Here is a 27,643-nt window from a genome sequence, read left to right as displayed (position 1 = left end):
GCCGAAGAGGGCTCTGAACATCCAAGGGGGCCTAAATCTAGGAGGAAGAGATAAGTGTGGGAACCCAGGCGGTCCAGGTCATAACCCAGCTGGGCCAACCACCCCACCCTAAAGTACAGCAAGAGATAGAGCCCAGGCTGGCACAAAGCCCCAGTTCAGGGGGGAAAAAAAGGCTGTAGAGAAAGGTAAACAGAAGATACAAATCACCATAAAGAATCTAAAAATCCATGTTAGAAGGAGAATAATTCCATAACAACTACAAAGACTCAAAGGGAAAAAAAAAATCAATTTGTCCACAGCAACTGCATGACTATCTAGAAGAAATAAAGCAAGAGATAAAAAATAAAATGAAAGTTCTGAAAAAAAGAATGAGAATAGTGTAGCAGAGAAAGTGTTAAATCTTGTCCAAGTAATGAACTCCCTGAAGATTAAACTAGACCAAACATAAATCAAAGATTCTATGAAACAGCAAGAAATAGCCAAAGAAAATCAAAAGACTGAGAGAAGTGGATGTGAGGCTCCGTGAAGAGCTGAGGGTAAAGCTCAGAATTAGGAAAACCTGGGAGACCAGAGTAGTGACAGTATCATTGACAGAATAGAAATCTGGAAGAGAGGAAAGAGAAGGACTTCAAGCGAACATGTTAAGTTTAAGATGCTTCTCAGAATTCCAGTTTGAAACATCCCATAGGTAACTGGGGATGAGAGAATGAAGGAGAGAGACTAGAATTGGATATGTCCATCTGTAAATCATTTGCACATATGTAGTACTTAAACCCAGGGGAGCTAATGAAGTTTCCAATACTGAGAACATAGAAGGATAGAACCTTGGGCATCATCCACATTTATGGATCCTAATTATGACTCGTGTCTTCTATTATGTAATTTAGAATTTAATTATTCTCTAGTTATTTTATAATTACATGCTCCATGTCCAAAGTTAAGTTATAATCTCCTTGAGATCAGGGATTTCTTTGCTGTCCTCTCTCAGAGTCCAGCACATACATAATAGATTTAGAACTAGGAAGGGACAGTGGATGTTGTCTAGTCCAATTGCCTCATTTTACAGATAGGAAAACTGAGGTTAAGAGAGATGAAATGAGTTGCTCAAGGACACAAATAGGTAGCAGAGCTGGGATTTGAGGTCAAGTCCTTCGTAGGACTCCAAATCCAAAATCAAGTTTTGTTTTTTTGATTAATAATCAGGTCTAGTGTTGGTTCCTGAATCATAGAATGACTGTAGGGATAAACCCTTGATCCTTTGATCTCTGTCCTGGTCCTCACAATCATATTTCTCCAATGTGTCATGAGGAAGTACTAATGTATCCCAAGGCTACTGAATTTGGAGTCAGGGTAAGAGCTTACTACTTGTGTGACCTTGGGTAAATCACTTTACTTCTTTGGCTTTTTAGAATGTAAGTTCTTTGAAGGCAAGGGCTGTTTTGTGTCTTTGTATTCCTGACACTTAGCACATTACCTTGTACACAGTAGGTGTTTAATAAGTTCTTATTGATTAAGCCTCAGTTTCCTCATCTCTAAAATGGAAGTATTTACACTTCAAGGTCATTATAGGGAAAGTGATTCATAAACCTTAAAACTCTGTAAATTTGAGCTACTATTTTTCTTATTATCTTTGCTTTTTCTTGTTAATGCAATCAACAAGATTTATTAAGCCCTTATTATGTGACAAGAATTGTGCTAGGTGCTGTAGAGGTAAAGACAAAATGAAATAGTCCCCGTCCTCTATGAGCTTACATCCTATGGGGGGCGGGGTGGGGGAGGGACAACATATACATGTGACAAAATTGCCTTGCTTCCCTTATCAGAGAAAGAAACTCTAGTCCCAAATGAACTCATAGAACACTGGGGCTTTCCCCACAAGGATTAAGAATCAGGACTGACAACTCTTGGCCAATTAAATGCCTCTACAATCCATAAATAAATATGTATAAAATGTATGCGGAATAAATACAGAATGGGGCCAAGTGCTAACCAGGGATATGCTGGAACCAGCCCAAATAAGACATGGAGAGTCAGTTATTAAAATTTCCCCACGAGCATTTACACCATGGAAATTGGCAAAATCCTGGCTTGATTTACTATTCTGTTGATTGTCCAAATTTAATAAAGTGATGGAGAAAGTGTGAATAATGCAAATTAAGCTTAAAAGTATATTCTAACTTCCCTTCCTCCCCCCCCAGCCTATTGTTAAATATTTATCCACACACCCCTGGGTGCTGACTTTCTGAGGCCGTCTGTCTGTCCCTCTTGCTCAGAATAGGAGTGTGGGCCCTCTAGTTTTGGCTGCCCCAGAACTCTTCTCTCTCTCTTGGACTGCTTTGCTTCCAGTCCTTAGAGCCTTCTCTCAGCACTCAACTTTCACTTCAGGCTCTCAGAATGGGATGCAGAGAAATGGTTGTCAGAGTGTGCCAAGGTGGGTATTTTTAACTGAATTACAAAAAAAAAGAGAGAAAGGGAAAAATTCTGCTCCAGGTGCAGAAACATTCCTCACTAATTGCTGCTTCATCTCCTTTATTCTGGACCATAACTGATCCAGGCTAGCATCATCTTCCCTCATTAGCTTTATACTACTAGAAGCCCAGGGTTGCTTTTTCTCCAGGAGTCAGGGTTAAAGAGGACTGTCTTCTCCTCTTCCATGTATGATTAAGTGCAACTGAAACGCGTGCAAATAGCATATTTTCCTCTCAAGAAGACCATCCCAGGAAGGAAAAACTGACAGGCAGGAGAGCTCTTAGCAGGCCAAAAATAAAGCAAGGTCAAATTACAGTGTGAGTGCTTCTCAGATTCATTTGGATCCCCTGAATTTCTTTTCCTGAAACTAATGACTGAGCAGATAAAAAGCAAAAAAAGAAAAATTTTAAAAATCATTATCATGAATGGCAATTGGCAGTAAAGCTGACATCTGGCCAAGCACTGGTTTGTACCCATTGAATTTTGGTTGGCAGAGCTGTTTTTAAATTCAGTTGAATTTCATTAAAGTCAATTGCCAAAAAAAAGAAAAAAGAAAAAAAATCAAATTTCAATGGACTGTCCAGCAATTGCTACTGTCCAAGGACATCACGGTTAACCTGGGTCACTGGCTGTCCTCCTGCCACTGGGGTGACCACATGGCTGTCTGACTGGGCTGCTAGACTAAGGGAAATGGAAGCTGGAGAAGCTGATGGGCTTCCCTTCAGCTGGGCACCATGGAGGAGGGAGCAGAGAAAAGGGAAACAAAAGAAAACAAACACACCAAGAAACACTTGGCAATTTGTTTTTTTAATATTTTTGCTCACTGTGGATACCACTAAAGCTGCATATGTTGGCTTTTGACTAACAAAAACAGAGGAGAAGCCAAGCTGGAAAGCTGGATTTGTTTCCATGCACAATTAGGTTTATTTGTTTAGGTTTTATTTTATTTGTTTTCAGATGACTCAGATAGGAGTATCACAGGCCTTTCAAAGTGCAGTGTTCTTCTGTGTATTTTTTGGTATCAGGCTGAGCCAACTTCAGAAAGACTTGGCTGCTCCTGCCTATTTTCCTATCCAGGGGTTTTTCAAACTTTCAAGTAGAACTGGAGGAATGCATTTCCAAGCTAGGCTATTTTTCTTAGCAAAATCTCTCCTTAGTGTTTGTCAAGGGACACAGGCATAAAAAAACAAACAAACAAATGGAAAACCCCAAACCAAAACAAAAATAGGGGAAAAAAACCCCACCCAGTTATATAGTTAGTCCCCAAACCCTATCTGCAGTAACTATCTTTTTATAGTTTGTTTTAGTCACTGGGTTGCACCCTCCTGTTCTTTCTTACCTTCTTTCCTCTCAGACAACTGAATCCAGAAGTGGGATCTTTCTTTCAGTTTGTCCATAAATTTTATAGCTTTTTAGAATTTTTATAGGTTGCATTTGGGGAGTGAGGCTTCCTATAGAGTCAAGAATTCAGCTTCAGTCTCCATAAGAATGTATGTACATGGAGGTAATATGGTACCTGACCATTTGACCTGGGGCCCAGGACTTGGGCATTGTGAGAGGGTGGGACTGTATTTAGCCTTCCTTTTCCTTTTGGGTGAGCTAGAAAAGGCCAACATACCAAGTGTATATGGACCTATCAATGCTCCCTTAGCTCTGAGCTCCCACTTAAAGATTTCCTTTCAGGAGCCCAGCTTCAGTGATCAAGCCCCAGTGCCATGATTCAGAGAACAGAGGTAGCTTAAAAAGGTCCTGGTTCTTTTCAGATATTAAAGATCTATGTAGACAGCAGCAGCAGATTGTCTGAACAACTTTAAATCTTGTAGGAGGCATTTTGATACTCTCTTGCATTTAGCTTTCCAAAGAATCAAACAAAGATTACAGGACTTTGGTCTGTCAAAAGACGCTCTTGGCTTTTCCTTTCAAAGCAACAATGAGACTTCAATTACTTTTTGGTGCCTTACTTTTAAGAGAAAAGGACAAATGACATTTTGGTACCTTACTTTTAAGAGAAAAGAACAAATGACAATAAAACAAGCCCATCTATGGACTTTATTCAAAATATTAACTTCCAGGTGATATCCTGGGGTCAATCAACATCTAGGTCAATTTCCTGCATCTGCTGCATATATAGTCCTAGCTAATGATCGTTGAGGCTTAGAACAATAACTGCAAGGCCCCTGCAAGACACTTTGACAACATCGGAACATATGCTCACTGGCTCTTTACTAGACTGCCTTTACTGAGGCAGGAAAAGTAGACTAACATACTTTAAAATCATTTTCAGAAAGCAGAGTCAAAAGACCACCATACATGTGGTTTCCAACCATTTAAAGGCAACAGTAACAGCAACAGATTTTGTCACATGCACAGTACAAGATCAAAAGCAATCAGGAAGACAAAATGTGGATCCCACTTGGTTAAAGTAAATGTACAAGTCTTATGGGGGTGGCATCACTGATGGGTAACTATCAGAAGTTATAGGTTCACCATTGATAAGTCTCTTGGGGTTTTGTTTCAGCTTGTATGTTCATTTTTCTTAATTTTTTTTTTTAAGCAATTAGGGTTAAGTAACTTGCTCAAGGTTACATGGCCAGTTATTTCTGGGTATGGTACTGAGTATCTGAGTCCAGATTTGATCCCCAGGTCATCCCGACACTGGAGCCGGTGCTCTTACTCGCTGAGCCACCTGGCCGCCCCCATTTTTCTTAATTTTTAAAATGTTTTTGTTCATATATTTGCATACCTCCACTTATCAAAGGTAGGTAAGACAAAATTTATATTAAAAGAGAAACATTTTCTACAAAAGTTGAAGCAAAAAGAATTTTCACTTCACTCTCAGTGAAATAATCCAATTAACCAGAATATACAATTTTCCTATACATGCTGGATAATTGAGTTTTGGGAAGAGCATGGTATAGCTCTGATCCTTATTAACTGTATGATCTTTTTGTTGTTGTTTTCTTTTTAAAGCAATTGGGGTTAAGTAACTTGCTCAAGGTTACACGGCCAGTTATTTCTGGGTGTGGTGCTAAATATCAGAGCCCGGATTAAATCCCAGGTCATCCCGACTTTGGGGCCAGTGTTCTTACTCACTGCACCACCTGGCCGCCCTGGTATGATCTTTTTGTTGTTCGATTGGCTAAGTTGTGTATGACTCTTGTAACTCTATTTGGGGTCTTCTTTGCAAAGATACTGGAATGGTTTGCCATTTCCCTCTCCAGCTAATTTTGCAGATGAGGAAACTGAAGCAAAAGGGGTTAAATGACTTGCTCAGGGTCACACAGCTACTAAGCGTCTGAGGCAGGATTTGAATTCAGGTCTTCTTGACTCTAGGTCCTGTGTTCTATCCACTGAGGCACCTCGCTGCCCTTGTATGATCTTGGACAAGTCATTTTCACCCTCTGAACCTCCTTTTCCTCATCTGTAAAGGGAGGCTAATAATACTTTCACTACAACAAAATTATAACACACATTTATTGAGCATCTACTGTATGCAGAGCATACAGTGAGGCACTTTTTTCAAGATGCTTATCTTCTACTAGATTAAATACCACCATGCATAGTTATACTACTTGATTAGGGCATTCAAGAGCTCCTACCAGGGATTTGCTGGTTAATGTTTAACAAAAAGCTCTCCAAAAAAAAGTATGCACAACACACTTTTAAGTTTAATCTGAATTATTAACATTTATCTCTGTCACTTTTTCAAATTTAGACAATCAACAAAACAATAAATCAAGCCCTGATTTGTTTCAGAGGTGTGAAAACTCACACTGAAAATTTAATAACTGACTCTAGTAAGATCCTTCAGGCTTAAGTGCCCCCCTGGTAGTACCCTCTTCACAGGATTATTATAAGGAAATTGGTTTGTAAGCCTTAAAAGTCCCATATAAGGCAAGAAGTTTATATAAGTGACCTCAGCCTCCATGAAAACACCTAACTTGGATTTTAAAATTGAAATTGATTGGAAAGCAAAGACTTTTTTTTATCACTGCACACTTCTGCTCCCTCAAAAAATTGAATCTCCTTTGTTCTCCATTGCCAATTAAGATGACTTCTTCCACTTTTCTAGATTAGATGAAAATCTTATTCCCGTTTTTGTCTGCTTGATTATTATAGTAAAATGGTAGTATAAATTGGAGAAATGGAAGGCATTCAAACAGTTTCATGCCATCATAGACCATGGTGCTGGAAGTTAAGGAGGGACCCTAATCTCAGTGTGATTCTTGTCAGACATCATCTTTATACCTGTAGAGGTCTTTAAGAGGACATGATGAGCATCTGAAATGCCAGCTCTGGAGTTAGGAAAATAGAGTTCAAATCCTGACTCTGGCATTTAAAAAAGTGATCCTTGTAAATGTTTGGGCCTCATCTTCCTCATCTATAAATAGGGATCGTAATAGTAACTACCTCTCAAGGATGTTGTGGGGACAAAATGAGATAATATTTGTAAAGAGTGCTTTGCAAACCTTAAAGCACCATATGTTAGCTATTATTATTATTAATAATAATAATTACTATTATAATAGTATCTCTCAAATTTTTGACCTTAGGAAAGTCTTTCTAGGCCTCATCTTCCTCTTTGGCAAGATAACTGAAGTCCCTTCTGATTCTGAGATTTTCTATACTATGTCCTAAAAAAGATGAAGCCTTAGTCTGAAATCATTCAAAGAAACCATTTGGTCTTTATTAGTTTGGAGAGCAAAGTGATCATCTCTTTGTCCATTGTAGTAAAATGGCCTACAGGAGTGCCAATAACCCAGTAGAGTATGCTAATTAATAAATGTTATCCATGATCAGTTCAGAAAAATAAAATTCCAGTTTGAGCCATGATGTTAGAGGCAGGAAAAGAGAAAGAAGATTGAACTCAATGGGGAGAACAGTGAGAATAGAAAGTGAGAGACATCAGTGATAACAAGTAGAGGAAAATAAGGAAGACAAGAAGGAGGAGTCAGAGCCAAAGTTGATTTGCCCTCGAATTCAGACCATGGTGCTAATGTCCCAGGATGTCTGCTCTTAGAGAAGACTGCTCCCCATTCAAGTCATTCTTTGAGAAACCGAGGAGTGACTTCCCAGGAGGGGGCGGCATAAACATGTACAAAGATGCCCTGAGTCTTCTTGCATGAGCTGGTGCTGGTTAGACAGAAACCACATTGCTATAGCCAGTGAGGACAGCTTGTGGAATCCCTGGATGATAGATTTAGAGCTGGAAGGAAGGGGTCATAGAGGCCATTGAGTCTAATCTCCATGTTTTACAGAAGAGGAAACTGAAGCGAGGGCTGTTAAGGCACTTGCCTAGAGATTATCCCACAGTTAATAAGCGTCTGAGATGGGATTTGAACTCAGTTCTTCCTGACTTCAAGTCTAGGGCCCCACAGGTATCAACTATTAACAAGTAAGGTAAATCACAAGCACATGAGATAAAGGCTAGCATCCCGTTTTATTCAGCTTTGGCAGATTTCTTACAAAATGCCTTTGTGACACAATTCTGTTCAACCTTCCAACTCCAGTTTTGTCCTTAGGACTACCCAAGAAGACCAGATTCTGATGGAAACTGAGCTCATTTTTCCTTTGGTGCTCCTGAAATCTGTTCTCATCCGGGCCCAAATCATTTCACTTTTTGCTTTCTCCGGCTGTGCTTCTAGATCCCCTGTCCCAGCCCCCAGACTTGCCTCACAAACTCTTTGAATGTTGAAGTTGGACAAGGCCCGAGAAGTCATCTGGTCCAACCTCGCTCGCAGTGAAGGAAACCATTTGTCAACCTCTCTAACAGCCTCTGTTTGAATGCCGCCCCCTAGAAGAACCTCATTATTCTTGCACATATGGAGTAATAATGTCTCTTTTCAGGGAGGCTAGGAGCCATTTTCTTGTTTTCCAGGTCCTAAAACCACCTCCCTTTCTTCCCCCTTCATACTCATTTGATACAAATAGGGATGACCTTTGGCAAAATTCTAAAGCAGAACCATATGTTATCTTTGGTGGCCCCCACCCCTCCCACCACTCTGTTTTGCACTTTCTTCCCTGGTCTAGTGATTTTCTTTGACCAAAGGACCACCTATCAGAGGTGAAGATGAATGAATTCACACTGGAAAGAACACATATTTTAAAAGGAGACTCTTGTCCTGGAATTTCTTAAGCCAAATGAATGGCCCTTTAAATGCAATAGTGAAAAACAAAGGGAACAAGAAGGTTGGTAGAGGAAGTATTTTGGAGCAGGAAGGGCATGAGAGGCACATAGCCAACCCCTGAATGTAAGGCATGATGAGACAGGAACATAACACAAGGCAGCCACATTCTCTTTGGAGCTATGTAACCGAGGACATTTTGCGGGCCTCTCCTTGTTCATATTTCTGACTGAGCTCAATTTTTCTCAGTCCAGTCCTGAGGATGGATGGTATAAGGGAGGATCTGAAGTATGTGACTGCATGGGAAGGTTGTGAAGGTAGAAAAAAGGAGCATGAAGGTGACTGGAGGTGAGAGCATTTCAGATACCTGCGGCCTGGGAACTCCCTCACAGACGTGGTTGGGATGTCTTCCTCAGATGCCTCAGATCCTGGCAGGAAAGAGCCTAGGACCCTGGATTTAAAGCTAGGAGGGATCTTAAGATCAATTAGGCCAACCCTTTGCTTCTAAAGATGAGGAAACTGAGGCCCAGAAGGGTCAGGTGCCTTGCCCAAGGTCACACAGGCCCATAGGTAGCAGAGCCCAGCCATGAAGCTAGGTCTTCTGCCTCCAGACCCAGCAGTGCTCTTTCCATGCCTGGGAAGATTCTCTAGAGTTTATGAATGTCACCCCCCTATAGTCGAAGTGTCAGATTGGGTCAGTCCTATCCTGAAGGGCCTTCAGAGCAGAGAGGATTTACATAATTAGCCCACCTCCCTCAACTAAGACACTGCAGAGCACATTTCTCTATGGCGTGGACCAGCTCATGAAGTGTGACGGGTCACCACCAGAGGGAGCAAGCAAACACCGGTATCCCTTCCCCAACCTTGTGCCTAGGTGAGTGATCTCCAATCACTTAGCAAGTATTTATCCAGCACTCCACCAGGTCTGGTGCAGGGCATGCAAAGAATGAAGAAATTTCCACTCACAAAGAGCTTACATTCAGAAGTCACTTAACTTTCCTGAGCTCTCTGTGCCAAGTTAACTTTCTCCAAATGGTTGGGTCATGATAACTTACCCCAACTGATATTTTTCATGCTGGAAAAACAAGTGCATTATATAATTAAATGGTGTATTATTACAGGAGGGTAACTCCTCCGCCTCCCCTGTGCTTGCACCCCTAGGGCTCTCCCTATCCTGCGTCAGTAGAAGAGAGATTGCCAAAAAGAGGGGGTTTGTACATAGCAACAAATGAACTTTGGCCAAGTAAGTGCTTGAAAAAAGGGGCCATTTCCCCAATAAGCCATGGCCTGTGGAAGCTATTTCTAACTTCATCCATTTATACAAACTTTAGGATTAGAGCCTGTGTAGGGAAAGGGAGGCCTGAGCTCCCAGGCATGTTGGTATTTTTTCCCCCAAGCTGTCCTTCTTGTTATTATTTGGTCAGCCAGCATTGCATTTTTAGAGAATTACAACAAAACTACATTCTGTCTTCATCAGAAAGCAATTAGAAGGGGGGGGGAGGTCAGAAACAACAGATGTGACTCTGCTTAGGCAGGTTAGAAGTTCAGCTGAACAGGAGGGAGAAGAATAATCCTGGGTCAGAGGCTGGGAAGGGAGAGAATGAGAAAAGGAGAGAGGGGCCCTTCTGTTCTGTTTTATTCTGGTTTCCCCCCTGTGGCATCCCTCTTGGGCCCACATGGAGCTGCACACTTTGCTTCTCACTGAGTTAGTCTCCATTGCCAGAAAGCAGCATTGAGAGCTTTGGCTGAACTAGGAAGCTGAGGCCCTGGTGCCATGCAAAAAATAGCAACTTTGCTTCATTTTCCAGCTGAGGGATTACTCTGCACAGACCCAGAGGGCTTTGGAACGCCATTTGGAAGCAAGATCACATTATATTTCCACCCCACCCCCCCCACATCAAAAAAAAAAGTTTTTTAAAGAAGGTTTCCATGCAATGAAGTCAAGTGCTTAACTCTAGAGAGCTTTTCCTGTCAGTGTTGGGGATGGGGTGGAGTGGTGTAGAGAAGGGTGGATATAAAGATCTTTGCTTGGGGATAGTGATTTCACTTTGCATTTTAGCAAAACATCAGCAAAGTAGACCTGGGAGATGCAGAGGGAGTTGGCTCACAGGAAGCATGGTTAGCTCAATGAAAAATAATGACAGCTGGTGGCAGAAGACAGAGGGGAAGAGAGAGAAGGAAGTGAATCTGAAGTGTAATCAAGGACCCTAACCACACCGGAGACCCAAATCTTGCAAAGCTCAGTCATGTATGAAAGATGGACTAGACCATCATTTTCCAGATCTTCTAGAACAGTTCTGCTCTTTCATGGGGAGAGGGAGAGAGTTGGGATGGGATGATATTAACCACCATCATTATGGACATTTCAAGTGGGAGCTCTCCTCTAAACATTTTACACAAATGGGTAGTCCCCCCATCTATTAATACCTATGAGCATCCAATGAGATGACAAATGGGAAGCATTTGCAAATATATACATAAATATGTATTTTATGTATATATATTTTTTTCCTCGACTTCATCAGGGTGGGTCCTTGCCCCACTATTGTACAGATCACCATTCCTCCACTCTACAGTGAACTGCCTTCATGAGTTCCTTTGGTCTTTTAAGTCTATGCCTTCATGGTCATCCTTGTGGTGATAAGGCTTCCAGCCTTATCTCGGACAATAGGTCCTGTATCTCTTGCTGTGAACATGAAGCCATTATAGTTTGGGAACCCTGGACAGTCTTTGAGATGCAAAGTTCACCCCTCTATGTTCCTGATTCCTGTGAGGATATATCAGAGGGTAGGAGGGTGCTAGAGTACATATAAGTAAATAGTTGGAGGGCCAGAGGTTGTTGGGAGAACCAATTCCAATAGCATTTCCTAATCACCCTTCTTGCAGGGGCCAGCGAGAAGCAGGGAGCAACTACCCCTAGGTCTTGATGGGGGTCAGCTGAGACAGGCACAGCTTACACACTCCCTTAAATTCCCTCAAGCCTCAATGGGGGCCAGTTAAGGCACACACAGATTCCCCTATGAGTTCCCCGTGGTTCTTTCCCCACTCACTGACCAGTGCCCACCTGCTTTATAGGGCAACAGACAAAGAAGGCATTTTGCCAACATTAAGCTCACAGGTTAACTTTAGCAATATCGTCATTCTGCACAAGCACAGTAAATATTACATTATGTCACCCCTTATCTCATAGCGCAGCCTCAGTAGGACTGTCTGTCACGACAATTCTGGAAACTACTATCTAGAATCCTTGGAACTAGTCTGGGAGTTATTATCTGACACCTGGAAACTAGACATTCCCATGGCCATGAATCCTGAGAAACTGAACTCTAAAAAGGTTAACAAAATCCTCCTTACATACAGTCACCCGGCTAGTAAATGTCTGAGACCAGATTTGAACACAGGTCTTCCTGACTCTGAGTTGAGAATTCTTTCCACTGTACTACGTTGCTACCATTTTTACATAGCTAAAGATACCAATACTTGGATATAGACGTACACAGACACATATCCATTTCGCTAAGTTTACTCTGCTGCTTTCCTGGCACTAATTGTTACCTTCCCCAAGAGACTCAGCCAAGTGGATGTTGCCAAAGCTGTGGTAAGGAGCAGCATCCCTGAATACCTAAGACCTGGCTCAGAAATGTTCCCCAGAGCGATACTCCAGCACTGTAAAACAAACAAACAAAACACCCCCTCTATAGAAGTGCCTTCTCAGACTCTTTCTTTTGTAGATGTAATTTTTTCCTTCTAAAAATACTTGACTGATTGATTATCCCACACATGAAAAGACCTTGGGAAAGCCATTGAACTTCTCTGGGACTCAGTTTCCTAGTTTGCAAAGTGAGGAGATGAGACTAGAAAGCCTCTAGGACCCCTTCCGATTCTCATACAATGATCCTCTGACGTGGGGTCTGAGGAGGCCACCAGGCTGAGTGTAGATACAAGGTTACTGGCTCAGGGCCTGGAGAATGGTTTAAAATATCACAAACAAACCAAAAAAACAAAGAAAACAAATCACGTGGCCTTCAAAACTTCACCTGGGTCAAGATCTTAATTCCCTGGGACAGCTATCCTTAGAAATCCCCTTCTCAAGCTTCCTGGTATCAGCAACGGCAGTCTTCCTGCATCTCTCATGTCCTTTCACACATCTTTGCTCTATATCCAAGTTGCAAGCAGCTTGTCAGGAAGTAAAAATTCTTTGAAGGCTTTCAATCAAGTCAATAAACATTTATTAAATACTGAGTGAGGGAATGGGGGTGGGGGTGGAAAGAATAAACCTTGATTTACAAAATCGTATCTGCCCTCTTAATTTACAGTCTAACGATGGTGAAAAAGACATTTTCAGAGGTGCTTTTTTTGTAGAAGACTCAGGGAGAAGAGCAGAGCCCAACTGAGGAGGCAGTTATCATCAGAGGGACTAGAAGTGCACTCCATTTTTTAGGGAAGTGTGAGAAGGGAAGGAACTGTCAAATATTTTTATGATTGACAGAGAAAAAAGCTTCTTCAGAATCATTAAATCCCTGGCAGTAACAATATATTTTTTAAATACTCAACAGCATTAGCTCTATGTGCGTGTATGTGTGTGTGTGTGTGTGTGTTTGTTCAATCATTTTTTCAGTCATGTCTGCCTCTTTGTGACCCTATTTGGGGTTCTCTTACAAAGATACTGGAGTGGTTTGTCATTTCCTTCTGCAGCTCATTTTATAGATGAGGAACTGAGGCAAATGGGGTTAAGTGACTTACTTGACCAGGGTCACACAGCTAGGAAGTGTCTGAGGCTGGATTTGAGCTCAGGAAGGTGAGTCTTCTCGACTCCAAGTCTGGCACTCTACTGTGCTACCTGGTTGCTTGAACCTCAGTTTCCTCCTCTATAAAATAAGAATGATACACTCATAACACCTTACCTTACAGAGCTACAGCAAAGATTGAATAAGACAGAGTATTATAGATTTGAACACGGGAAGATGAGTCTTCCTGACTTCAGGTCCTATGCTCTATGCACTATGCCACCTAAACACACACACACACACACACACACACACACACACACACACACACACACCCCTAAAATCCATATGCACTCTCTATACAGTATGATATATATATACAATGTGCATGTCTCACACATGCATATGTTATATAAACATATATGTGTACATGCATATTACATAAATATAGTATATTTCCTTATGTGGGTTTATATTGTTTCCCACAAAAGAATTTAATCTTCTCGAGGACAGGGACTCTTTCATTTTTGTCTCTGTATCCCTGGTACCTAGAAGTATCTAATAAATCTTTAGTCTTAATAAATGCTTGTTAAATGAATATTGAATGATATACTGGTTTTATGAGCATAGACAAATCATTTAATTTCTCAGTGCCCCAAGCAACTTCTTAGAATTATAAATTGTGGAGAAGTTGCCAATCTCTATTAGTGGATGAGGGAGTTTCTACCCCCAGAGATCTCTCCACTGATGAAATAACAGGCCTGGGCTCATACACACACTATTTATGGTTCCTTTGGGTCTATCCACTTATCTTGGCTGTTCCCTTTTCCTCTCAGAGCACAGGGGTACTGTTAGCAGCTCCATAGCCAATTGAAGGGAAGTCGAACGAGACCATCATGGTTGTCAAGGCATTAACCCTCCAGGTTTCTGAATGAGTCCCATACTTCCCGTGGGGTGCTATTTTCAGGGCTGAAGAGCTGGTATGACTCAGAGAAATGTTCATTTTCAGAACTACTAGAAGGGTGTGTACCACCAGGAAGGGTGTCTTGATTCTCCTTCTTGCTGCTAAGTTGGGCCAAATGCCCTCAGCCTCATGACTGCAAGGTCTAATAAGCTGCCATCTGTGTTCTCTGCTGATCTGGGATTGGATAATAAGGGCTGGTTAAAAAAACTTTTGTATGCCTTTTTGCCAGGTACAGCTCTTAGAAGTACTGTATGGATTCTATGCAGGACTATACCTTTTAATTCACTTTATGACCCCACAGTTAGGGGTTCAAAACAAACCACCAGGCATGTTTACCGATTTCTGACCGGAGAGTAGATGAAGAAAGAATTTAGATGTAGAGCTAGAAAATCTGAGAGTCTCTTACTGCCTTTATAATGTGGGGCAACTCCCCCATTTTCTACCTGTAAAATGAGGGAATTGGGCTAACTCAGCTCTAAAGGCCCTCCTAATTCAAATTTGATGATCTTAAGATTTAAAGATCTTCAGAGATCTACTCCCCCCCCCCCCCAAATATCTTCCTTGTACAATTGAGCACCATTAGAAGTTCATTCTAGGATGGCTAGGTGGTACATTGAATAGAGCACTGGCCCTGGGGTCAGGAGGACCTGAATTCAAATGTGACCTCAGACACTTAACACTTACTAGCCTTGTGACCTTGGGCAAGTCACTTAACCCCAATTGCCCTGCATTCCCCACTCTGAAAAGAAAAAAAAAAGATCGCAGAATTTCATTCCTCAAAAACATAAAGGGTTTGGGTTTTTGACAATCTTTTGAAGCGTAAATACACTTAGCAAGGGTAACACCTGTGCCTACTTAGTGTTCCTCCAGCTATAGGCCTTGTTCCTGATTTGTATAAGCTCACGCACACACAAATGTGTGTCAGTATAGTAAGAAAGCAAACATCCCTTCTGTCAGCTGAATAAATATGCCTGGCACATGTATGTAGTTCTATTTTTTCAGATGCATGTTGATACTACTGTGATAAATAAAATGCACTCCTGAATTCTCAGCAGCCTTTTCTTGATCACTGGATCAAGCCATCCTAGGACTGAAACATATCATGGAATTTGACTGAAAGAGAGTCCTCAGACCTCAAGAGGTTGGGAACCACAGAGCTAACAACACATTACCAGTATGTATGGAGAGAAAGGGGAGAAGGGGGTAGGGTGGGAAATTGGACAAGAGAGGGGCCCTAAAAGGGAAGTGGAATGCTACCACGCATTTCACAGTTTTGCCTGAGGCAAGCCATGCATCATGCAAGTCTTGTCCAGAACTAAGCACCCAGTACCTCTTTGAAAACAAACATAACAAATAGAACTTCTCCAGGGGTGCTTTCCCCAGCTATAGTCATGCCCCAAAAGGAAATGTCTGTCTCCCCATCAACCAGAACAAATTCAGAAGGAAAGTGCTAGAGCCAAGAAATGGGCATTTTTAGTTCACCATCCACCATCCGAGAATTTTTGAAAACACATTGCCAAAGAAAGTCCTCCGCCCCTCAAAAGGATTAACCACTACTCAGCACCCTCTGTAGATATATAAGCAGTTAAGTAATTGCAGGGCTTTCAGTAGGGAGGCAGGCCGTGGAGGCCTTCTAGTATTAGTCACGGAACACACAGTGGAAATGTCGACATTTTCCTGTTCTTATTTTCCCCTTCCCCCTTGCATGTTTGTCAAGGGCTGACCTGGGTCTCTAGGTTCTTCTTTACAATTTCCTTCAATCAAGAGAGGTTGCCTGGCTTTGGGGTTGGAGCTTTGGCCTTGGGGACCAGAAGGCTTGAGTTCAGTCCCATCTCTGGCACATATCCCCTTGTGACCCTTGGCCCATAAGTGTCCCAAACAATTCTCTAAAATTAGAAGACACATACAGGGAAGCTGCCTTTGGAAAAAGGAGTTCCCACATTGACAATTCTTCACACCATGAAATCACAGGTCTAGACCACAACTTTTTTTTTTTCTCCACATAATCTCCATTAAAGTCCTATTCTGACACCTCATTGTTTTATGGAGGTGGTCAAGTGCAAGCTTTGGTAGGTCTGGGAAGATTAAAAAACTTTGAGTAGTGACCTGTGTGTTGATCTGTCCTCTGAGAAAGGCTCATCATCAAGGTTGGTTACCAAATGGTAAATTTTCTTGGCCACAGCAATCCATGAAGACTGCTCAGGCAGGGAGTATTGGGATATGCCACGTTAGAGGGAGTGCCCCATGGGTAAAGTCACTGTTCTTTCACAAGTCTTCAAGTATTCTTTCACAAAACACCTCTGGACATCAGGCTATGGTGTCCAAGGTATACAGATGAGAAAACTGAGATTCTAACAAGTGGGATGACTTAGAGACGTTCACCTAGCAAATCTCCCCCATTAGATTGCAAACTCCTTGGGCACAGGGACTGTCTTTTGCCTCTCTTTGTATATCCACTGCTTACTTAGCAGTGTCTGACAAAGATGGCACTTGATAAATGCTCATTCACTGACTGATGATGGGAAAGGACATGAGAATTTACTATCTTCCTTTTACCAATTAGGTGCTCAGCCATTTGAGAAGGCAGGGTAGTAGAACACCAAGATCACTGGTGCCAGAATCAGAGAGCCCGAGTTCAGATCCCCCTGCTGATACTTATCATTGAAACTCCCTGGGCTTTGGTTTCCTCATCTCCTTTCTTGTTCTATACTATGAGATTCATGAAGTGGATTGTGGGTATTTGCTGTGAGAAGACTTCTTTCATTTCCCCTGGGATCTCCCCACTCAAAGATTTAGACAAGAAAAATAGGGCATCTGGTTTTACTTATTGTTTCAGAGCTTTAATTCTTTTGATGTAGGGGAACTCCCATTGTGGGAAGTCCCTTCACTAATGAAAATCAACAAATCTTCTATAGCTCAGCTTTAGAGAATTTCAGTATTGTAATGGTAATGAGAGGTGGTAAAGAGAGGCTGACTGGTTTACCTATCGCCCCACATTTAGAGTGTGTCAGAGGCAAGACTTTTACTAAGACTTCCGGATTCCAAATCTGGGCCATTGTCTACTATAGCAAGCTTCCTCTCCTGGATTTGTGTCAGTAGTTAAAAAAAAAAAAAAGTACTCATCCACCAGCCCATTTCTTCACCGAGAGTTCTATTCTCATCATGACTTTATTCTATATCCTTCTCAGCACTGAGAATCAACTGATGGACAGTTACAATACCAAAGTGATGGCCCTAGGAGGTTGAAAGGAGGAGTTCTCCGATTTCCTCGATAGGTCCTTGCGCATAGCAGGTGCTCAATCATTTTTTGTTGAATTGAATTGAATCAGATCCCCCGGAGAGGATAAGGGCTGATACCTCTTGGCTGGTGATATGATCTGAGTAGGTTGTAGGTGTCACCCCTAGTTGATAAAATTACAGATCCATCCATCAAAGTAAGTTTTAGTAAAGATGTATTAATATCAGTTTCTGTTCTCCATTCACATACATCAGTCTCTTCAAATAGACCCTAAACTCCCTGAGACCTACAACTGAATATCCTGCTTTTGTCCTGCTTATTCCCCAGCACCACCTAGTACACTGACTCATTGTCAAGCACAACAAATTCTAGTTAACTGATTAACATAAAAAGAGCAAAATGGTTCCCTAGGGACTTCCCCTCCTGGGAGAGTAACATGCACCTCAGACCTAGAGGAGTGGTGGGGCCCTGGGCCAGATCTACTACTATTGCTCTCCCCCTCCCCAGTCTTTTTGTACAAATGAAATCTAGTTAAAATGGACCTAAGGGAAAGTTTGAAAGAGTAAAAGCAGTTATAGATGGGGAACTTGCAGCCTGAGAGGGCTGTGAAAGAGAAGAGCTGGGCTGTGGAAGCAGCTCCAACTGGCTTTCAGAGAAGTGATTGTTAAGTTTTCAGCAAGAGCACCTCAGATATCCTCAAAGTTAAAAACCAGGGCTTGACATTATTTTGTTGATTGTCTATACTTGTGAAAGATAGAGAAAATGTGAATAATGCAGATAATGTTAATAATGCCAATTAAGCTTAAAAGCACATCATGCATATATCTTCCCCTTCTCCCCCCATGAGCAGTTATCATTTATCAGCAAAACAATGGGAAAGCACTACCCTTCTCTGTTTCCCATGAGTTTACACCTGAGTTGCTGTCCATTTGTACCCAGGTGGGCAAAGAATGGAATGGGACAGTTGATATCATTACTCTTGCCCTAGGGAACCCTAGGTGATGAAATGGTTATTTCTGTACTAAATAAGGACAGCTTCTCTTGACTTCAGGGTCGTGAAGCATCCATGGCACTATACTTTTCTGAGACACTCACTGTCACACTTTTGTAGTTAGAGATTTCGATGTCACCTCTTTCTTCACTTTGTCAGAAGAGAGTGCTCCATTTTCCCTGTTGCTATAATTAAAGAATTAAGAGGTCACATTTGGAATAGACCTTTAGAAGATCATCTTGTCCAACCTTTTACTTTATGGTTGAGGAAATTGGGGTCCAGAAAAGTTAAGTGACTCGTCCAAGTTCATACAGGTAATATGAAGAAAGCCAGAATTCAAAACCAAGTTTTCTGACTCCAAATCTAGAAGCATTCTTTCTGAGAAAGCAGAGGGAGAGACCAGTAGTCAGAGATAGACAGAGACTTTCAAATGTCATCTTGGTTTTCTTTTCTTTCTATGTGGCCTCAATTCAATCAGTGTCAATGGACAGTTTTGTTTTTAAAACATTTATTCTGTTCTCATTACTGTATCAGACACTAGGGTGGAGGTAAGGGTGAGATGAAGGGAAATAAAAATTTAGAACCACAAAATTTAGTTCTGGAAGGAATTTCAGAGAGATCATGAAGTTCTACTTCCTCATGGTGGAGATGAAGGAAATGAGGTGCTTGTCTTAAAGCCCCAAACTAGAGCAAGTGGGATAGCTTATTGAAAAGAGACCAGAAATTGAAGATACAGTGAATTTCATTCCATCACTCTATAGGAGCTCAGTAGGTATTGTTGAAAATGATCAAGTAGTTTTTAGAAGTTCTGAGGATCTTTGTCCCAACTCCCTCTCTCACAGTCAAGTCTTAGTTCCTGAAGCAAGGTTATTTCTCTTCCTCAGGGTTCTAGGGCTACTCCTAAGGAGTTGGACCTGATTCTTTAATGCCATTAGCTTGAGCCCCCACTGGTGTTATACATCTCAAGAATATCAGTTGAGAATCATTTCAGTCAGCCAGCCTTAAGGAACTTTTAGAAAGAGCTATTTGCTAAAGTGGTATATAAGGACAAATTGGTATAAAACATCCCCCCCCCAGAAGTCTATAACATATTGTCCCACAAGTGTATGTAGAATCCTTTGTAAAACAGACTCAAGCTCAGAGAAAACATATACCAAAGGGATTACTCACAGCTCCTGATTGCTAGAATTCCTTTCCTTCTATTTGTGGGGTACTCAGGATGCTCCCCTTAGTCATGGTATGGTTTCTTTCATGGGCTTATGTCCAATCTGTCCTTGACCCCCAAAATAGACACTGACATCAGGTGATCTGGGTCTACTTCTCACTGGTTAGGGGGTAGAACCAAAATAGGAATATATTGGTTTGACCTGTAAAAACCTTTCTTCTCTGCCACATGCTATGTATGTCCTTCCATGGGGCTAAGATGTTATCTTAGCTTGACCATGCTAAATGAAAACAGTCTCTTCTAACCTTCCTATTTAACCACCCATGCCATCCTACAGGGGAGTCTATAGAAGGGCAGATTTCCTGAGAAGTTAGAGGACAAAGGAGCCAGCCAAGATCTCCCTTAAGCATCTTGTGGCAGTTATACACCTGAACCACCATTGACCATCTAGACTCTAGGCAAGGAAGGGTTTGGAACGAGCTGATATTCACAGACCGATAACTCAATATCTTCTGAATGAATATAACAGCTTATTGGAGTACCAAACTACATCCCCAAACTCACCTAGCAACAAAGCATCTACTAGAACTGACACTCTTCCTTTCATTTCTTTGCTTTCCTCCTTTACCATCTTCCTTATCAGCCTCCTCCAAATCTGTATCTTCATATGCATCTGAAAACAGGTCTCTACAAGTATAGGCTCCTGAGAGGAAGTTACAATGCAGCCATGATCCAACCAATGTTTACTGAACACATTCTAGTCAGGAGCTAACTTTGCCCTGAGAAGGATCCCTTGTCTTGAGTTTACAGTCACGCTTTATTTAAGTTCCTATGGCTTATACTTTGTCGTATACCCTATAGCTCCTCTACTTAAAATGATAGCATTGGGTCATATATAACTAAGATCTTTCCCATCTCTTGTTCTTTGTGTAATCCATGGTGCTTAGACACCATAGGTTCTTTGATTTAGAGCTGAAAGAAATCATCCTGCCCAACCCCCTAGTTTTAGAAATGAGGAAACTGAAGCCCAGAGAAATTAGGTGATTTACCCAAGGTCTCTTAAATGGTGAGTGACGGAACTGGGATTTGAACCCAAGCCTTCTAATACTATATCTAGTGTTCTTGCCACTGTACCACATTGCCTTGTAATCATGAAGCTCAGGTCTGGAAAAGGATTTTATTTTATTTTTTTTACTTTAAAAAAAATTTATTGCTTTCTTTAAAAGTAGCTTTTATAAATTTATCTCTGCCCCCCACCCCTCTTTGTGACAAAAACAGTTAAGAAAATGAAAATAACGCACTGCTGACACGCTATCTAACCCCAAAACCCCCATCAACCTGCTGAGAGAAAAAAACATGTCTCATCAGTCTTCTGATTAATATTTATTATTTACCTTCGCCAGAATTGTTTTTAGTATTTTTCTTTCCATGAAACATGTCTCTTAATTCTGCTTTCTTCATTCTACATAAGTTCATATACATCTTCCCTAGTTTCTCTGAGTAACTCAAATTTCTTGTTTCTTCCACAAAAAGTGCCATTAGTAACAGGGCTCTCCCTCACCTCAATCCCTCTTTGATCTCATTTTGTTACATGCCTTGTAGTAAACAGACAGTTGGGTCAAAGGGTTCAAATAGTGACTTTTCTTGAAAAGTTCCAAACTGTTGTAATGGTTGGACCAATGCAAAACTCTATTACCAGTGTGTATTAGTTCCTGTCTTAAAACAGCATTGCTGGTTTGTTTTTTTTTGCCTCATGTTTGCCAATTTAGTGTGAGGTGAAACCAGTATTGTTAAATGTCCATTTCTCTTAGTGATTTCCTGTAATTTTTTTTGTTAATTGCATTTCTTAATTCTGAAGGTCATTTGTTCATATCTTTTGAACACTTAGGTAGGAAATGGTTCTTAGTCTCATATTTTTGTATAAGTTTCCTATAGAAGATTTTATTCTGTTATTCGATTAAACTATTTTTTCCAGTCTAGTTTCTTTTGGTTTTGTTTGTACACATTGTAATGGAAATGCAAATTTAAAGATCATCCCTGCCCCTAGGCTAAAGTGCACCTGGAGCCTGGGGTGGGAGGCTTGTTTTTCAGTAGATACTTCTTGATTGGCCAGTGGGTCGATAAGGTTGTTACATTCTCTGAGCCAGGAGAAGGCTATATAAGCCCTGATGTGTAGCTTTGTTTTGGGGGCTCACTTTGAGAAGTGTTCTGTATTCTGAGAAGCCATTGTCCAGAGGGCCCCCCCCCCACTTTGAAAAACCCAGATGTGGAAACCCAGATGTTGACTGGGTATGGATGTAATGGTTGGACAGTTTGGAAGTCTGTCTACTTGATCTGTTTCTGTCTTGATAATTCTGCCTGTGTATACTTTGAAGTTCGGGGTGCTGACCTTTTTCCCCTGAACAAGGTAAACGATACATGTCTGATTGATTAAAGTAAGCTTGTTAACCCATTTTGAGTTGCTTTCCTTTAACAAAGCAGATCCAAGAACCTGTGGTGGCAGCAAACCCTGAGGACGCCGGGGTGCTTGCTGCTACACACATGCATTTTAATTTTATACTTCTATCCTTTGGCTTAGAATTCTCCTTCGTATAATTGTGAAAGGGATTTCCTTTCATTCTACTAATCTCACCCCATGTGTGTGTATTATTGGCCTACTGTTTTAAAAAAAAAATCCATTTATAACTTATTGTGGAAATAAATGATGATCTAAACGTTTTCTGCCAAACATGATCAGTTTTCCTAGTAGTTTTTGTCAAATAAGGAGGGGTCATGGTTTTCAACAGTAGGTACTGAATGGATGACTAGCATTAACCTTAAAAGTTAATACCAGAGTGGTGTTAAGAGATTGTGATAGTAATGGCAATTAAAGATTCCCCTGTATTGGCTTGGTTTTCAAATTGATTGTGTTAAAACCCAGAGTTTGTTAATCCCACCTGTGGGATGGGCTTGTTGATGTGAAAAGAAAGTCCTGAACTGGGAGGAGCTGGTGAGGTAGATTTGGAGAGACACTAGAGAGAGGCGGAAGATCTTTTTGGAGGCAGCACCTCGTGGAGAGAGAGAGAGACTAAGAGAATTGCTGGTGGCCGCTTTGAATTGCCCTGGACTTTTGAGACCTGCCCCCTGAGCTGCCAAGGACTGAGGAGACATGGCTGTTTTGCTGGTACTTTGTCTGTCTGTTTTGATGTTGTTTTGCCAGATTTGTCCACTGGTGAAAGACAGTCCTTTTGTTGAAGAAGTCCTGGAACCTGGCTGTTCGCTAAGAAGCCCTGAGACTGTCCTGCAGACAGAGAGTGAATACTGTCCACTGGTGAGGGACAGTGCTGTTGTTGCAGGGGTCTGGAGACTGTCCTGCAGACAGAATGAATACTGTCCACTGGTGAAGGACAGTGCTGTTGTTGCAGGGGTCTGGGAGCCTTTCTGTTGGTTCAGAAGCCCTGAAGAAGGATTTTCTTGTTGTATGTTTACAGAAATCCTGGGAGAGGGCTTTGCTAATGTGTTCAGGGGTTCTAGGACTGTTCTACAGACAGAGGATAAATTCATGAAGGGACTGGCAATGTATCTTATGGCCTTGCTAAGCCTTGTCTCTCCAGGAACTAAGATTGCTGAGAACTTGCCTCGTGTCAAGATGAAGAAAAGACCTCCATTTGGGTATTAAGTGCTGTGTTTAAACTTGATGTAACTCTGGGGTAGATTCAATTGTGATCCAGGGGTGGGGAACTTTTGACCTTATGTTTGGAAACTAATCTCCATTTGAGAAGAGGGGCTTTGTGGTGGACTTAATTAAGGTATAGCCTAGGGGTGGAGAAGTATTTAGAACAGAGACTTTGTAATTGATTGAATGATTGGAAGGTCCTGGGGTGGGGTAGTACTTGGAGATTATTTAATCAGCTTAGTAAATGCTGTATTTTGAATGATGTCATGTTTTGATCTTCTCTGTTCTTGGTTTGTCACTGAATAAAATAGAGAGCACCTATGCTGGTATTTTGAACCTGGGAAGTTGCCTTCTTTTGGCATTACATTACAGAGATACATAAGATGGAATTGAGGCAACTCATTCTATAAGGGAGAAAAGTAGTAGAGGTGTGACCCTGGAAGGAAATGTATGAGGCAACAATGGGCCTATGTCATAAGACCTGGAAAGAGGTCCATTCTGGTTTGGGGAGTTTGGACTTAAAAATGAAATGGTTTTGGAAAATTTATAACGCTTGATGTCCAGTTTCAAGTAACACGCTTTCCACATCAAGCCTGCTGTTCTTAATATATGGCTGGCACATCCACATAGATAAGTAGCTTAAAATAAGATCCTGGTTTGTAGCATGGGCGAGCTCTTCAACAATGATGCGTTTGAGGAGTATTTCCTTCTTGTATATTTCTGAAAGCTTATGGGAAACTTCATAGAAGTAGGCAGTAGGCCATGCATGAAAAAGGAGTGTTTGATAATTTCCATTTCCATGATGGTAATTTTCTAGGTACAAATTCCTTTAGTGGTTGATGTTAACTTTTCCATTTTCACCTGTACCTTAGCCAAGTTTTCCAAGGTGCTATGAAGTTCCTTGCACAACATCTCAAGTTCCTCATTAAATTTTGCATGTACCTTTTGAGAATGAAAGCCAGAAGGAATGCTGTTCCGTTCTAGTTCTACCTTGTCTTCAGTAAGTGCACTGATTTTGATGTTTCCTATTTTATTTGCAACAGAAAACCCCAATATTGTTGAGAGTCTCCCATTTTGATAATAAATTGTACCAATCTGCAGCATTGTCCTTAATTTTTCTTGTACTGACAGATAAAACAGTTCTTTTGGAGTAACCAGGCCAGAGTTTTTCACATCCATAACTTTAAAGCCAAAGATCCAGCCACCACAAGCCAGACAAAGTTGGAAGGAGCCAACCGGACCGAACTTGACTTTCTCACGTCAATAGCCACTTGTGGCTGTTCCTCCTGAGCTCGCTCTGCCCAGTGCCTGGAGCCTTGATGACTCTGGAAAAGGATTTTAAAGATCATTGTGTCCAATCCCTTCATTTTGCAGGTGGGAAAGCTGAAGTACTAGGAGAGGGTGGAATTTTCCCAATGATACCTGCTGGCTGCTATTGTAGATGCTCAGGGAGCAGTTAGGTTTTAAGTGCTCTAAGGTGGTGGGTGGGTGGCTGCATGGGGAAATAGAGCCTGGGAGATTGCAGTGAGGAAGGAACAGCTGAGTGGAGGAACTTCAAGAGACAAAAGTAGGCGTGGTTGTGTTAGAGATAAATTGAAATGGGGAGAGTGGGATGCAATCTGATTAGTTGATCACAAACCCCTTGGAGTCAAACCATTCTCCTTTATAGCATAAAGCAGAGGTTCCCAAACTTATTTGGCCTACTGCCCCCTTTTTAAAAAAAGTTACTCAGGGGGCAGTTAGATGGCACAGTGAATACAGCACCAGCCCTGGAGTCAGGAGGACCTGAGTTCAAATGTGGCCTCAAACACTTAACATTTACTAGCCATGTGATCTCGGGTAAGTAACTTAACTCCAATTGCCCTGCTTTTCCCCCTTCAAAAAGCAAAAAAAAAGTTACTCAGGGCCCCCCTGAAAATCTACTTTCTTTCACCCTTTAATGTTTTTTTTTTTAGAATTTACATCAAATTTTTTTTAATGACATGTCTTAAATTTAACAATTTATTGTAAATTTCTGGTTTTTTTTCCCTGTTTTGGATTTCAATGGTGCAATATTGTATCATATAACCATATAGTATTGTATTATAAACAAGTCATTACACACACATATTCCTGCCCATGCATTCCGGACTTTACAACAATGTACAACATGCTCTCCTGCCAACACTTGCTTGTTAAGACTTGTCAGTGGATTTGACCACTAATCAGTTATAACTTGAATTTTGTGTGTTTATTTGGAAAACAATGTAATCACTATGACTTTAACTCTGTTATACAACAGATGAAAAATAGTTTTTCATACAAACAGTTTTTCAAAATTTTCCTATCTTCTCTTCTTTCCTTATGCTTTCACTGTTCCCTTATTTTTATTCAACACTGCCCAACTGTACTTGAGGTTACTACTGACCCCCTGGATCATTCCAGCACCCCCCTCCCCAGGGAGCAGTATAACCCACTTTGGGAACTGATGGACTATAAATCATGAACCCCTCTGAAGTCTTCATTTTGGAGACACTGAAATTGAGAATAGTAAAAGAAATGCCAAAAAAGCCATAAAAATAGAAAAGTATATCAGCAAAACATTAAGAAATGCACACAAGCAAATAAAAAGAAGTTCAGAAAGGGACACAAGCAGGAAAATTTTGTTATCATTATATTAAATTTAATACATAATTAAGAATATGAGAGAAAATTGTAGCTTTCATAAAATCATAGAAAATCACATACAATCCTTTTTTGTTTTTTTCTCTTCTGAAATGTTCATGTTTGTTGATAATTAAGTTCGTAATTTAAAAAAATTTAAATAAAAAAGAAACTGAGTCTTAAAGAGATTGAAAATTACTTTCTCTAGATCACATGGCTAAGAGGAACACACACAAAAGTAGAGTGTTCTCTGGAGTCTGGAGCTACTCTCCCAACCTCCACTCTCAATGGTAGGTGGGAAGTAACCCTGTGGAGTGAGAGAATAATTTTCTAATGCTGTAACTCACAAGACCCCATTAGTGTGCTTCCTCCCTTTATTATCTACCAGTTAATAGCAATTAACCAGTCAGACTGAATTAGCTTTTAGAAAGTTATTTACTAACATGGTAGGGTACTCAGAAATGGTTCTCAGAAATCTATGATGCAACCTGAAAAATAAAATAAAATTGAATTTAAAAAAAAAAAAGAAATCTATGACACACCATTCTACCAGCACATAAAAAGTCCAAGGGGAAAGTAGAACTTATTCCCATTTGTTCACACTTTTGATTAATTCATTCATTTTAAATGTTTTCATCTGACAAAGACATAGCTGAGTCAGTTACTTTAAATGCAGTATGAGGATTTGGTTGGTTGCCTCTATCAATTCCCACCATCACACAAACAAGACCTAGAAGTAAATAAATACTGTAGAGCACCATGATCTTTCATGAACCCAAGAATGTAAAATACTAGGGGGGAGGACACCTTATTCAGCTATGACTGCTAGGAAATCTAGAAAATGATTTGGTAGAAAATAGATTTAGACCAACTTTTTATCTCATATTCCACAATAACCTACAGATGGGTATATGACCTATTTCTAAAAAGGACATTTTTTTTTTTGCTTTTTGGAAGGCAACTGGGGTTAAGTGATTTGCCCAAGGTCACACAGATAGTTTTTTTGTGTTAAATGTCTGAGGCCGGATCCAAACCCAGGTCTCCTGACTCCAGGGCTGGTATTCACTGTGCCACCTAGCCTCCCCCATCTTTTTTTTTTAACTTGAGGAGAATGGAGGGAAGAAGACTTGAAAAGTTGGGAGTACCATGGTATAGGACTTCCCTTTTAGTTCTACTGTTTATCCTTTGTTCATGCCTTGAATTGTTGCATGAATTGAATTTAAGTAAGGCAATAGTTGAGCAAAGTTGTCATTCTCACTCTGTCCTCCAGAGTCATTGCAGTCCAGTGGCAAGATGAAGTCAAGATGACTGGTGATGGCCCAGGATGCAGTGGGTGACCTTGGCTTTTCTAAATTATTTCCCAGGTCTCAGTTTGTCTGAGCTAGCCCATCAATAACTAAAGGCTGGGTAAGAACTGAGACAAAAGATGACCTGATTTACCATCACAAAAGTATCAATCTAGGAGTGAAAGACCCTCAAAGTTTCTCACAAGAATAGAAAACAATTGCTATTCACACTTACTCTAGTCCAACAAAAGCTAAACAATGGGCTAGAGACTTGGGCTGGGAGCTATTATTGGCCCTACAAAGAAAGCCAGAGTGATTTGGGTTTAAAGGCTAATCCAGTAGCTCCATCTAAAACACAATGGGCTTTTTTAAAGCCTATT

The 27,643-nt window shown here is 40.9% G+C and overlaps 1 protein-coding gene and 1 pseudogene across 1 annotated transcript in view; one reads left to right on the top strand and one right to left on the bottom strand.

Annotated features, from left to right (window-relative positions):
• RBPJ (recombination signal binding protein for immunoglobulin kappa J region) overlaps window positions 1-27,643 on the top strand; it is a 460,166-nt gene that overhangs the window by 33,726 nt on the left and 398,797 nt on the right. The gene's annotated exons all lie outside the window — the stretch shown is intronic.
• Window positions 23,879-24,513, bottom strand: LOC138150384 (cyclin-dependent kinase 2-interacting protein pseudogene; annotated as a pseudogene).

This window comes from Petaurus breviceps, unplaced genomic scaffold, assembly GCF_028583685.1.
Source record: "Petaurus breviceps papuanus isolate PSGF00001 unplaced genomic scaffold, PetGlider_PUasm1.0 140, whole genome shotgun sequence".
In the NCBI taxonomy this organism is placed as follows: domain Eukaryota; kingdom Metazoa; phylum Chordata; class Mammalia; order Diprotodontia; family Petauridae; genus Petaurus; species Petaurus breviceps.
This window is presented reverse-complemented; position numbering and strand designations above follow the sequence as displayed.